The sequence below is a fragment of the Bubalus bubalis genome, chromosome 6 (assembly GCF_019923935.1).
Source record: "Bubalus bubalis isolate 160015118507 breed Murrah chromosome 6, NDDB_SH_1, whole genome shotgun sequence".
NCBI classification, from domain to species: Eukaryota; Metazoa; Chordata; class Mammalia; order Artiodactyla; family Bovidae; genus Bubalus; species Bubalus bubalis.
The window spans coordinates 30644331-30657444 of NC_059162.1; the positions used below are offsets into that span (position 1 = coordinate 30644331).

General features: G+C 44.1%; 1 protein-coding gene and 1 long non-coding RNA gene across 5 annotated transcripts in view; one reads left to right on the plus strand and one right to left on the minus strand.

Moving 5' to 3' along the window:
* Positions 1-9358, minus strand: part of LOC102405806 — a 68164-nt gene extending 58806 nt beyond the window's left edge. Inside the window, exon 1 of the long non-coding RNA XR_006551743.1 lies at positions 9226-9358. This is a non-coding gene — a long non-coding RNA (uncharacterized LOC102405806). The remainder of the gene's footprint in view (positions 1-9225) is intronic.
* A 142-nt stretch (positions 9359-9500) lies between these two features.
* The window catches only part of LOC102405458 (monocarboxylate transporter 1), a 58604-nt gene continuing 54990 nt past the window's right edge, over positions 9501-13114 (plus strand). For 3 of the 4 annotated variants that reach the window (XM_006071513.4, XM_025288068.3, XR_006551737.2), the window contains exon 1: positions 9544-9667. The gene's annotated coding sequence lies outside the window, so the exon portion shown is untranslated. Of the gene's footprint in view, positions 9668-13114 lie in introns of all 4 variants that reach the window. The other variant, XM_025288066.3, reaches the window with a different exon arrangement.

Sequence of the window (13114 nt, forward strand, 5' to 3'; positions counted from 1 at the left end):
TCACAGCTATTTGTAAGGCCTCCCCAGACAAACATTTTGCTTTTTTGCATTTCTTTTCCACGGGGATGGTCTTGATCCCTGTCTCCTGTTCAATGTCACGAACCTCATTCCATAGTTCATCAGGCATTCTATCTATCAGATCTAGGCCCTTAAGTCTATTTCTCACTTCTACTGTATAATCATAAGGGATTTGATTTAGGTCATACCTGAATGGTCTAGTGGTTTTCCTTACTTTCTTCAATTTAAGTCTGAATTTGGCAATAAGGAGTTCATGATATGAGCCACAGTCAGCTCCTGGTCTTGTTTTTGCTGACTGTATACAGCTTCTCCATCTTTGGCTGCAAAGAATATAATCAATCTGATTTCGGTGTTGACCATCTGGTGATGTCCATGTATAGAGTCTTCTCTTGTGTTGGTGTGCAGTAAAGATACTTGTGCCGAAATACCTTTTATCTTCAAGATCATGCTTCAGACAGTAAAGTCCAGGAAGTTTGTCTATTCACGTGGTCAAACCATTCCTTAGCTGAGGTTTGAGGAAACTGTTCCAGTCTCTGCTTTCAGCTTCCACATCTGCATAGTGTGGGAGGTTAGGTACAAGATCTCCAAGCATCTGCAGATGGTGACTGCGGCCATGAAATTAAAAGATGCTTGCTCCTTGGAAGAAAAGTTATGACAAACCTAGACAGCATATTAAAAAACAGAGACATTACTTTACCAACAAAGGTCTGTATATTCAAAGCTATGGTTTGTCCAGTAGTCCATGTATGGATGTGAGATTTAGACCATAAAGAAAGCTGAGTGCCAAAGAATTGATGCTTTTGAACTGTGGTGTTGGAGAAGACTCCTGAGTCCCTTGGACTGCAAGGTCAAACCAGTTCATCCTAAAGGAAATCAGTTCTGAATATTCATTGGAAGGACTGATGATGAAGCTGAAGCTCCAATAATCTGGCCACCTGATTTGAAGAACTGACTCACTGAAAAAGACCCTGATGCTTGGAAAAACTGAGGGCAAGAGGAGAAGGGGACAACAGAGGATGAGATGGTTGGATGGCATCACTGACTTAATGGACATGAGTTTGAGCAAGCTCTGGGAGTTAGTGCTAGACAGGGAAGCCTGGCATATTGCAGTCCGTGGGGTTGCAAAGAGTCAGACACAACTGAGTGACTGAACTGACTGTCAACCCTGAAATTCCTATCTTATACTGTCTTAAAATAAGGATGACATCTGGAAAAACAGTAAGAATTACACCTGATTTATTTTATCATTTTCTCCAGTTCACTCAAACTGTTTCCTCTTCCCACCTTCTTTATTTCTGAATTTTCTTTCCCCCTTAAGCACCCTTTTCAGCTTCCCTTGTGGCTCAGCTGGTAAAGAATCCACATGCAATACAGGAGACCTGGGCTCGATCCCTGGGTGGGGAAGATACTCTGAAGGGAAAGGCTATCCACTCCAGTATTCTGGCCTAGAGAATTCCATGAACTGTACAGTCCATGTGATTGCAAAGAGTTGGATATTACTAAGCGACTTTCAGTTTCACTTAAGCACCCTTTACTGATAATTTGGTCCTCCCTGGTGGCTCAGTGGTAAAGAATAAGCCTGCCAATGCAGGAGACATGGTTTTGACCTTTGGCGTCAGGATGATACAATGGAGAAGGAAACAGCAACCCATTCCAGTATTCTTGCCTGTAAAATCCCAAGGACAGAGGAGTCCGGTGGGCTATACAGTCCATGGGGTTGCAAGAGTTAGACATGATTTAGCAATTAAACAACAACTGATAATTTATAAAAACATGATAAAAAAAACATTCTCAGAGTACTTTCCCAGTTTCACCTATTATTTTCTCTTTTGATTCTCACAACAAATTAGGTTTGTAGGTATTATCTCCAATGTACCTGGTGAGGAAACTGAAGCCTAGAAGAGTTCAGCGAATTGCCTGCAGAAAAAGAGCCATCAAGGCTTCCCTGGTGGCTCAGAGGTTAAAGTGTCTGCCTCCAATGCGGGAGACCCAGGTTCAATCCCAGGGTTGGGAAGATCCCCTGGAGAAGGAAATGATAACCCACTCCAGTATTCTTGCCTGGAGAATCCCATGGATGGAGAAGCCTGGTAGGCTACAGTACATGGGGTTGCAAAGAGTCGGACACAACTGAGCGACTTTACTTCTTCCCACTCCAAAGCCTTACTCTTCATGAAATATTCACTGTCTATGAGAAGATACAAGTTGTTTTGTGGGACCTGAAGTATACACATTAAAGCTGTCTGTACTAGTTTTCCATGGCAGGATGTCATGATCTTAGTTTTTTTAATATTTAGTTTTAAGCCTGCTCTTTCACTCTCTTCCTTCACATTTATTAAGAGGCTTCTTTAGTGCCTCTTCAATTTCTGCCATTAGACTGGTATCATCCCCATATCTGAGGCTGTTGACGTTTCTCCCACGTATCTTGATTCCAGCTTGTAACTCATCCAGCCTGGCATATCTCATGATGTGCTCACTGTATAGGTTAAACAAACAGGGTGACAGCAGACAGCCCTGTTGTACTCCTTTCTCAATCTTGAACCAATCAGTTGTTCCATACAGGGTTCTAACTATTGCTTCTTGACCACCATACACAGGTTTCTCAGGAGACAGGTAAGATGGTCTGGTATTCCCACCTCTTTAAGAGTTTTTCACAGTTTATTATGATCCACACAAAGGCTTTAGTGCAGTCAATGAAACAGAGGTAGATGTTTTTCTGGAATTCCTTAGCTTTCTCTATGATCCAGCAAATGTTGGCAATTTGATCTCTGGTTCCTCTTCCTTTTCTAAACCCAGCTTGGACATCAGGAAGTTCTTGGTTTGCATAATGCTGAAGCCTAGCATGCAAAAAATTTTAAGCACGACCTTACTAGCATGGGTGCTGTGCTTAGATGCTCAGTTGTGTCCGACTCTGAGACCCCATGGACTGTAGCCCGCCAGGCTCCTCTGTTCATGGGGATTCTCCAGGCCAGAACACTGGAGTGGGTTGCCATGCCCTCCTCCAGGTACTAGCATGGGAGATGAATGCAACTGTCTGATCGTTAGCACATTCTTCAGTACTTCCTTCTTGGGAACTGGGATGAGGATTGACCTTTTTCAGTCCTGTAGCCACTACTAGGTCTTCCAGATTTGCTGACATATTGAATGCAACACCTTGATGACATCATCCTCTAGGGTTTTGAACAGTTCTACGGGAATTCCATTGCATCCACTAGCTTTATTAACAGCAGTGCTTCCTAAGGCCCACTTGACTTTGCTCTCCAGAATGTCTGGCTCTGGGTGACTGACCACACCGTTGTAGTAACCTGGTTCATTAAGAACTTTTTTGTGGATGCAAAAGTAGGAAGTCAAGAGATACCTGGAGTAACAGGCAAGTTTGGCCTTGGAGAACAAAAAGAAGCAGGGCAAAAGCTAACTGAATTCTGCCAAGAGAATGCACTGGTCATAGAAAATGTGTTTGAATACCTGCTTTCAATTCTTTGGGTATACACTTAGAAGTAGAATTGCTGGGTCATGCGGTAATATTATGTTTAACTTCTGAGGAACTGCCAAACTGTTCCACAGTGGCTATACCATTTTATAACCCTATGAGCAATGTACAAATTTTCAGATCTCTCCACATTCTTGCCAATACTTATTTTCCTTAAAAAATTATTATTATAACCATCCTAGTGGGTACAGAGTGGCATCTTGCAGTTCCAACTTACATTTCTCTAATGACTAATATTGTTGAGTATCTTTTTTTCTTTATTTTTTAACTTTACAATATTGTATTGGTTTTGCCATATATCAACATGAATCCGCCACAGGTATACATGTGTTCCCCATCCTGAACCCTCCTCCCTCCTCCTTCCCCATACCATCCCTCTGGGTTGTCCCAGTGCACCAGCCCCAAGCATCCAGTATCGTGCATCGAACCTGGACTGGTGACTCATTTCATATATGATATTATACATGTTTCAATGCCATTCTCCCAAATCATCCCACCCTCTCCCTCTCCCACAGAGTCCAAAAGACTGTTCTATACATCAGTGTCTCTTTTGCTGTCTTGTATACAGGGTTATGATTACCATCTTTCTAAAGTCCATATATATGCGTTAGTATACTGTATTGGTGTTTTTCTTTCTGGCTTACTTCACTCTGTATAATAGGCTCCAGTTTCATCTACCTCATTAGAACTGATTCAAATGTATTCTTTTTAATGGCTGAGAAATATTCCATTGTGTATATGTACCACAGCTTTCTTATCCATTCATCTGCTGATGGACATCTAGGTTGCTTCCATGTCCTGGCTATTATAAACAGCTCTGTGATGAACACTGGGGTACACGTGTCTCTTTCCCTTCTGGTTTCCTCAGTGTGTATGCCCAGCAGTGGGATTGCTGGGTCATAAGGCAGTTCTATTTCCAGTTTTTTAAGGAATCTCCACACTTCTCCATGTTGAGTATCTTGTCATGTGCTTGTTGGTCACTAACACATCTTTTTTGGAAAACACCTATTCAAGTCCTTTGCTCATTTTTTAATTGGGTTGTCTTTTTGTTGTTGAGTTGTACAAGTTATTTATGTATTCTGGACATTAGACCCTAATTTGCAAATATTTTCTCCCATTCTACAGGTTGTCTTTTCACTTTCTTGATAATGCCCTTTGATGCACAAAGACTTCTAATTTTGATCAAACCCAATTTATCTTTTTCTTCTTTACTCTTCTTTTGGTAGTATATCTAAGAATTGATTGCCAGATGCAAGGTCATTAAGATTTACCATGCATATTTTTCTTCTAAGAGTTTTATAATTTAGTTCTTATATTTAGGTTATCAGTTAATCCATTTTTAATTTTTGTATATGGCATAAGGTAGGGGTGCACCTTCATTCTTTTGCATATAGATATTCAGTTGTCCCAGAACCACGTGTTGAAGAGACTTTTCTTTTCCCATTGAATGGTCAGAAAAAAATAAATTTGCCATAGATTTATAAGTTTATTTCTGACTTTTAATTCTATTCTCTTGTCTATATATCTATCCTTATGCCAATACCACAATGTTTTGATCTCTGTAGCTTTGTAATAAGTTTTATAATAAGGAAATGTGAGTCCGCTAACTTTGTTCTTCTTAAATATTTTAAATATTCAGGGTCCTGTGCAATTCCATATGTATTTTCCACGTTTGCAAAAAGGGCTATTGGGATTTTAATCAGAATTGCATTGAATCTGTAGAGCAAGCTGGGTAGTATTGCCATCTTAACAATATTGTCTTCCAATACACGAACATGGATGTCTTTCCACTTTATTTAGGTATTCTTTAGTATCTTTCAGCAATATTTAATAGTTTTTAGCGTGCAAGTCTTTCACTTTTGTGTAGTAAGGAATCTGACCTCATCGAAAGGGAGGTCTGGCCTCTGCCCCAGCTCCAGGGAGATGACCTCCACACCCCTGCAATTTCCCAAGAGACAGGAGTATAATTCATAGTGGAGTCCCTCAGACCAACTTTAATAGTTTTATGCTAATAAGTGTCTCAGGGTGGGCCCCTTCATAGGTCAGGCTAATGAAATGACTCAGGGTACAGCTGACAACGTTAGAAAAGCCAACAATGTGACTGGAAGGTTAGGACTGAGTGTCACAAGATAACAGCCCAAACTTCAGGGAAGCAGGTGGATAGAGATTTTAGTTCAATCACATGGACAATAATTCTCCCCAAGTAAAGAAGCCTCATCAAGCACTGGACACCATTGAGCATTCCTGACTGGCAATATTCTCAGAGCACTTCACACGCCATATATGAGAGGAGACAACTCCACTCAGGACCACCTGGGAGGACAACCAGAACTTCCAGTGTGGACCCCTCCCAGATGCTGCCCTACTACTGCCTCAATTCAATGTATCCATTCTCTGTAATCAATGTGACTGTGTATATAATAGCTTTCAGTGTGTTCTGCCAATCTTTGTAGCAAATTATTGAGTCTAAGCAAGGTTATGAGAATACTTGAATTTGTGGCCAGATGGTCTGAAGTCAGGGCGGCCCTGGAGACTCCCAACCTTGCAGATGGTATCTGAAATAGGGCGATGTTTCTTCCAACAGTAGAGTTGCCTAAACTGTTTACAACCTCCTTAGTTAAATCTATCCCTAAGTGTTTTAACTAAAGAGGTTGCAAAGAGTTTAGGCAACTCCCTAGGTGTTTTGGGGCTTCCCTGAGGACTCCGATGGTAAAGAATCTGCCTGCAATGCAGGAAGCCAGGGTTTGATTCTTGGGTCGAGAAGATCCCCTGGAGAAAAGACTGGCAACCCACTCCAGTACTCTTGCCTGGAGAATTCCATGGAGAGAGGAGCCTGGCGGGCTACAGCCTATGGGGTTGCAAAGAGTTGGACATGACTGAGATTCTTTTGGATGCTGTTGTAAATGAAATTATTCCTTAATTTCCTATTTATTCATGTTTTAAAAATACTTATTGAGCACTTGCTGTATACAAGCCTCTGTTCCAAGTGCTTCACAACCCTAATTTTATTCTCCTAGCAACCTTAAGGTACTTTGTTGAAAACTAGGTAGTCTGCCTCCTGAGTCTGTATTCTGAACTCACCATACTGTTGCTTCATGAGCCTTTGAGAAGTTTCCTGGGAACCTCTTATCTACCTCTTCACACTGTCATTGTGTAGTTCAGACCCTTATAAATTCAACACTGAGCCAGAGCTTCCCACTGTCTTCCTAATTCATCTGTCTACCACCTACCCCGAATGCTGCCGCCACTCTAACAACTCTGAAGCATTGCTGATCTAAGTCCTGGCCATTCCAGTGACACGAAATGCCTTCCTTCTCTGCATTTATGAACATAAAAAACAATTACTGCTCATAAGCTGTACTTGACCATAGATTCTGCAGTGTCTTCTACTAGCATTGAATTCTTACTGAAAACTTTGCTGTGAACAGAGGCAAAGGAGATGAGGGGAGGGCACAAAGCCTGACCCCACAAACTCCACTTCTCAATCTCAGATTATTTATTTGCAGAACAAACTATAACGTCTCCTCTCAACAGTTGTTGTAGGAATTAATTGGAAAGGCAATGCCAAAGAATGCTCAAACTACCGCACAATTGCACTCATCTCACACGCTAGTAAAGTAATGCTCAAAATTCTCCAAGGCAGGCGTCAGCAATATGTGAACCGTGAACTTCCTGATGTTCAAGCTGGTTTTAGAAAAGGCAGAGGAACCAGAGATCAAATTGCCAACATCTGCCGGATCATGGAAAAAGCAAGAGAGTTCCAGAAAAACATCTATTTCTGCTTTATTGACTATACCAAAGCCTTTGACTGTGTGGATCACAATAAACTGTGGAAAATTATGAAAGAGATGGGACTACCAGACCACCTGACCTGCCTCTTGAGAAATCTGTATGCAGGTCAGGAAGCAACAGTTAAAACTGGACATGGAACAATAGACTGGTTCCATATAGGAAAAGGAGTTCGTCAAGGCTGTATATTGTCACCCTGCTTATTTAACATATATGCAGAGTACATCATGAGAAACGCTGGACTGGAAGAAACACAAGCTGGAATCAAGATTGCGGGGAGAAATATCAATAACCTCAGATATGCAGATGACACCACCCTTAGGGCAGAAAGTGAAGAGGAACTAAAAGCCTCTTGATGAAAGTGAAAGTGGAGAGTGAAAAAGTCGCCTTAAAGCTCAACATTCAGAAAACAAAGATCATGCATCTGGTCCCATCACTTCATGGGAAATAGATGGGGAAACAGTGGAAACAGTGTCAGACTTTATTTTTTTGGGTTCCAAAATCACTGCAGATGGTGATTCCAGCCATGAGATTAAAAGACGCTTACTCCTTGGAAGGAAAGTTATGACCAACCTAGACAGCACGTTCAAAAGCAGAGACATTACTTTGCCAACAAAGGTTCGTCTGGTCAAGGTTATGGTTTTTCCTGTGGTCATGTATGGATGTGAGAGTTGGACTGTGAAGAAGGCTGAGTGCCGAAGAATTGATGCTTTTGAACTGTGGTGTTGGAGAAGACTCTTGAGAGTCCCTTGGACTGCAAGGAGATCCAACCAGTCCATTCTGAAGGAGATCAGCCCTGGGTGTTCTTTGGAAGGAATGATGCTAAAGCTGATACTCCAGTACTTTGGCCACCTCATGCGAAGAGTTGACTCATTGGAAAAGACTCTGATGCTGGGAGGGATTGGGGGCAGGAGGAGAAGGGGATGACAGAGGATGAGATGGCTGGATGGCATCACTGACTCGATGGACGTGAGTCTGGGTGAACTCCGGGAGTTGGTGATGGACAGGGAGGCCTGGCGTGCTGTGATTCATAGGGTCGCAAAGAGGCGGACACGACTGAGCGACTGAACTGAACTGAACTGAACTGAGAGAGAGACAGAGAGACAGAGAGAGGAGCAGTAGGACAGGTCCTGGCATGAGCAAATGCTCAGCAAATGTAGGCTGATTTGTATCTCAGCAGTCACAAAGAATTTCTAAATTCTTCGACGACAAGGGCCTTCGACATACTTTTTTGGTATTTCTTAAATAAAAATTATATAACTTTTAACAGATACACTTTGGTATCTGGACTTGCTTAAGAACCAAGGCTCTTATGAGAAAATCGGCCTCTGAAGTCTGAATTCAAAGGTTGGCCACTACTAGGTCAGTGACTTCTGTAAAGTTACTCAGCTTCTCTCTGAGCCTCGGATTCTTTATCTGTCAACTGTCAACAGAACCTACTTCACAGGGTCATGAAGGTTCACGTGAAGTGCTTAGTAATATAATCAACACCACCACCACCCCACCCTGAAACTGCCAACCATAATTACATCATGTCCTAAATACTGTGTCCACAGAAATTTGGCCTCTGCATTACTCCATGTTTCTTACACACACACACCCACCCCTACCCTTCTGGACCAATCTTGCCACCCTCTGACTTGCTCTTCTTTCCCGACCTCCATGTACCTACCATCCCTCAAAGACCATTAAAATCTAAATGAGGTCGCCAATATTACTGTTGCCATTTTAAAGAGCGGAAACAGGCCCTGAGGGTTTTGAGTGACTTCCCTGAGGTCACTGAACACCAGTGGCCAGGTCACAGCCCACCTCCTAACCTCTGGCCCTCGGCCTCTTCCGCGGTCTAAGGTACACCCGCACCCATTCAAACTCCGCCGGGTCCCCCACTTCCATCAGTCCCCCGCTCCTCCCCGCACCATCGCCCCTCAAACCTGAATCAGGGCCCTGGGGGCACGCCCCATCCGTCCTTGGCGGCTTTCCCCTTTTCTCCTCCAGAGACTCAGGGAGAGGCGGACACTGGCGTCACGCAAGTGTGCCGGTGGGACCTGGAGGTGGCGGAGGAACACCTGGAGGGGCCGGAGCCGACGCCCCGCGGCCGAGAGGGCGCCACAGTGCAGTTAGCGCCTGTGGGGAGGGGGCAGGGGGGTGGCCCGGAGGGCCGACTCCGCCCACTGCGTGCCAGCTCCGGCCCGGCGGCGGGGTATAAGGCGGCGGCACCCACCGGTTCCACCGCTGCGAACCGGTGCGTGCGGAACTCTGGAGAACACCGGCTGCGTGCGGAGCGCGTGGTGCAGAGGTGAGCTCTGCCCAGCGCCATTCGGGTCTGTCCCGCCCACGCACACGCACACGCGGCGCCGGGAGCCGCGGACATCGGTTAGTTGGGTGATGGTTGGCTGCAAGCCGGGAGCCCTGGCGGCTTGGGCTGGGCGGGAGGGAGCCTTGGGGAGCGGACAGCTTGGTCTCTGGGGACGGGGATGGGGGCGGTCCGCCAGGGGCTTAGTTGGTGGCAGCGCCTGTGAATCACCGAGAGGCTGGTGTCCCGGCTACCCGCTAGGGGAGAGTGATCCGGGGTGGTGATCTGGGGGAAATCGTTTCATCCCCCGTGGGGATGCTTTGGCAGGAAGAGTAGAGCGACCTAGGGTGTAAAATCTGATAGGGTTGGTTAATCTCTTGCCTGCAGCATCTCTGAGTGGGGTTGTGCCTCAGCTAGGGGTGGGTGGGCAGGAGTTGTTTTTCTTCTGGCGTGGCCTGCCCTGCCACCTGTAACGTTCTAATCCTTAAACTCTTCTAGTTAGTTCAGTTGCTCAGTCGTGTCCGACTCTGATGACATTACCTTGTTGGCATGGCTTAGTGACTGCAGCCATGAAATTAAAAGACGCTTACTCCTTGGAAGGAAAGTTATGACCAACCTAGATAGCATATTCAAAAGCAGAGACATTACTTTGCCAATAAAGGTCCATCTAGTCAAGGCTATGGTTTTTCCTGTGGTCATGTATGGATGTGAGAGTTGGACTGTGAAGAAGGCTGAGCGCCAAAGAATTGATGCTTTTGAACTGTGGTGTTGGAGAAGACTCTTGAGAGTCCCTTGGACTGCAAGGAGATCCAACCAGTCCATTCTGAAGGAGATCAGCCCTGGGATTTCTTTGGAAGGAATGATGCTAAAGCTGAAACCCCAGTACTTTGGCCACCTCATGCAAAGAGGAAAAGACTCTGATGCTGGGAGGGATTGGGGGCAGGAGGAGAAGGGGATGACAGAAGATGAGATGGCTGGATGGCATCACTGACTTGATGGACGTGAGTCTGGGTGAACTCCGGGAGTTGGTGATGGACAGGGAGGCCTGGCGTGCTGTGATTCATGGGGTCACAAAGAGTTGGACACAACTGAGCGACTGAACTGAACTGATGGGAATCTTAGTGGCTCAGTCGATAAAGAATCCGCTTGCAGTGCAGGAGACCCGGGTTTACTACCTGGGTGGGGAAGATTCCCATGGAGAAGGAAATGGCTACCCACTCCAATATTCCTGCCTGGAGAAATCCCATGGACAGAGGAGCCTGGCGGGCTACAGTCCATGGGGTCTCAAAGAGTCATACAAGACTAAGGGACTAAACCACCACGTGAGAATCTTTACTGATTTTTCTTTAAATTATCTATTTGACTGCCTTGGGTCTTAGTTGCCTAAGGCTGGATCTTTCTGCTTGGAGCAGGCTCAGTAATTGTGGCTACTTGGCATAGTTCCCTGTGGCTGCACCCTCCTCCCCCATGTGGGGTTCTTAGTTCTCAGAGCCGGGATGGAACCAGGTCTCCTGAATTGAAAGGTGGATACTTAACCGCTGAACCACCTGGGAATTCCCTTTTATGTGAATTTTTAATTTTGTATTATTTTACTTTCTCTCCACTATTGTGAGTTTCTAAGGTAGTAGCTGTCTTTGAAATTCCCATAAGCATAGTTAAATGGAACAGTGTGTCTTGAGCAATTTTTCAGCTAATTATCATGACCCATGGAATTCTCTCTTCTTGTGGATCCAGTAACATCAGTTACATTATTTAAATTAGCCCCAAACCTTATCTTCAGTAATTCACTCAAATGTATAGGCTGGTGTCATGCCAGTTGCCAGTAACCCCTCTAGAGGCTGATGACTCAGATTTGGGATGCAAATTAGGAATGCACCCCTTGACCTCACTCTGTTGTGATTGCACTATGCTGATATTTTTCATATAGAAAACAGCCCGGAAGGGGAGTAGATTAGCAATTTAATGTCTTTTTTTTTTTTTAAGGGAAGTGAAATAGATTGTTGAAATTACTGTAAGTGTATTATAAAGTGATTTTTTTGTTTTACTGATAGAATAGTCTAGGACTTACATTGTCAACATTTAAGGACCCTTAAGTTTAACCTATAATAGTATTTTGAGATAATAAAATTTCATTTTTGATATGTTTTTAGTGTCCAGAAAGGCCCTTTAAAACAACCTTGCCAATAAGTATTCATCTGTGCTTAGTGTAAGTAATGTTAGACAAACAATACTTAATTTATTAGTCTTTTGTGGATTATCAGCTTCTTTACAAAACAACTTTGTTACTTCTTTGAAGTAATGAGCTCAGATGTAACAGTTATAATGATGTTCAGACTCAGTCATGGATATTAAACAATTACATATACAGGAAAGAACTAAAAAGAGACAAATTCAATTGTCTTGCATTTGAGATGAAAACTTTTAAGAAAGATGAGTAAATTGTAGAGGTAAAATTTTAGTCTTCAGTCATCCCTGGTGGCTCAGCGGTAAATAATCTGTCTGCCAGCCCAGTCAGTGCCAGAGACAGGGGTTTGATCCTGCGTTAGGAAGATCCCGTGGAGAAGAAAATGGCAACCCACTCCAGTATTCTTGCTGGATAATCCCATGGAGCCTTGAGGGCTACAGTCCCTGGGGTCACAAAGAGATGGACATGACATAGCAAATCAGATCAGATCAGATGAAATCAGATCAGTCCGACTCTTTGCGACCCCGTGAATTGCAGCACGCCAGGCCTCCCTGTCCATCACCAACTCCCAGAGTTCACCCAGACTCATGTCCATCAAGTCAGTGATGCCATCCAGCCATCTCATCCTCTGTCATCCCCTTCTCCTCCTGCCCCCAATCCCTCCCAGCATCAAAGTCTTTTCCAATGAGTCAGCTCTTTGCATGAGTTGGCCAAAGTACTGGAGTTTCAGCTTTAGCATCATTCCTTCCAAAGAACACCCAGGGCTGATCTCCTTCAGAATGGACTGGTTGGATCTCCTTGAAGTCCAAAGGACTCTCAAGAATCTTCTCCAACACCACAGTTCAAAAGCATCAATTCTTCGGCACTCAGCTTTCTTCACAGTCCAACTCTCACATCCATACATGACCACAGGAAAAACCATAGCCTTGACTAGATGGACCTTTATTGGCAAAGTAATGTCTCTGCTTTTGAATATGCTATCTAGGTTGGTCATAACTTTCCTTCCAAGGAGTAAGCGTCTTTTAATTTCATGGCTGCAGTCACCATCTGCAGTGATTTTGGAGCCCAGAAAAATAAAGCCTGACACTGTTTCCACTGTTTCCCCACCTATTTCCCAGGAAGTGGTGGGACCGGATGCCATGATCTTCATTTTCTGAATGTTGAGCTTTAAGGCAACTTTTTCACTCTCCACTTTCACTTTCATCAAGAGGCTTTTGAGTTCCTCTTCACTTTCTGCCATAAGGGTGGTGTCATCTACATATTTGGGGTTATTGATATTTCTCCCCGCAATCTTGATTCCAGCTTGTGTTTCTTCCAGTCCAGCGTTTCTCATGATGTACTC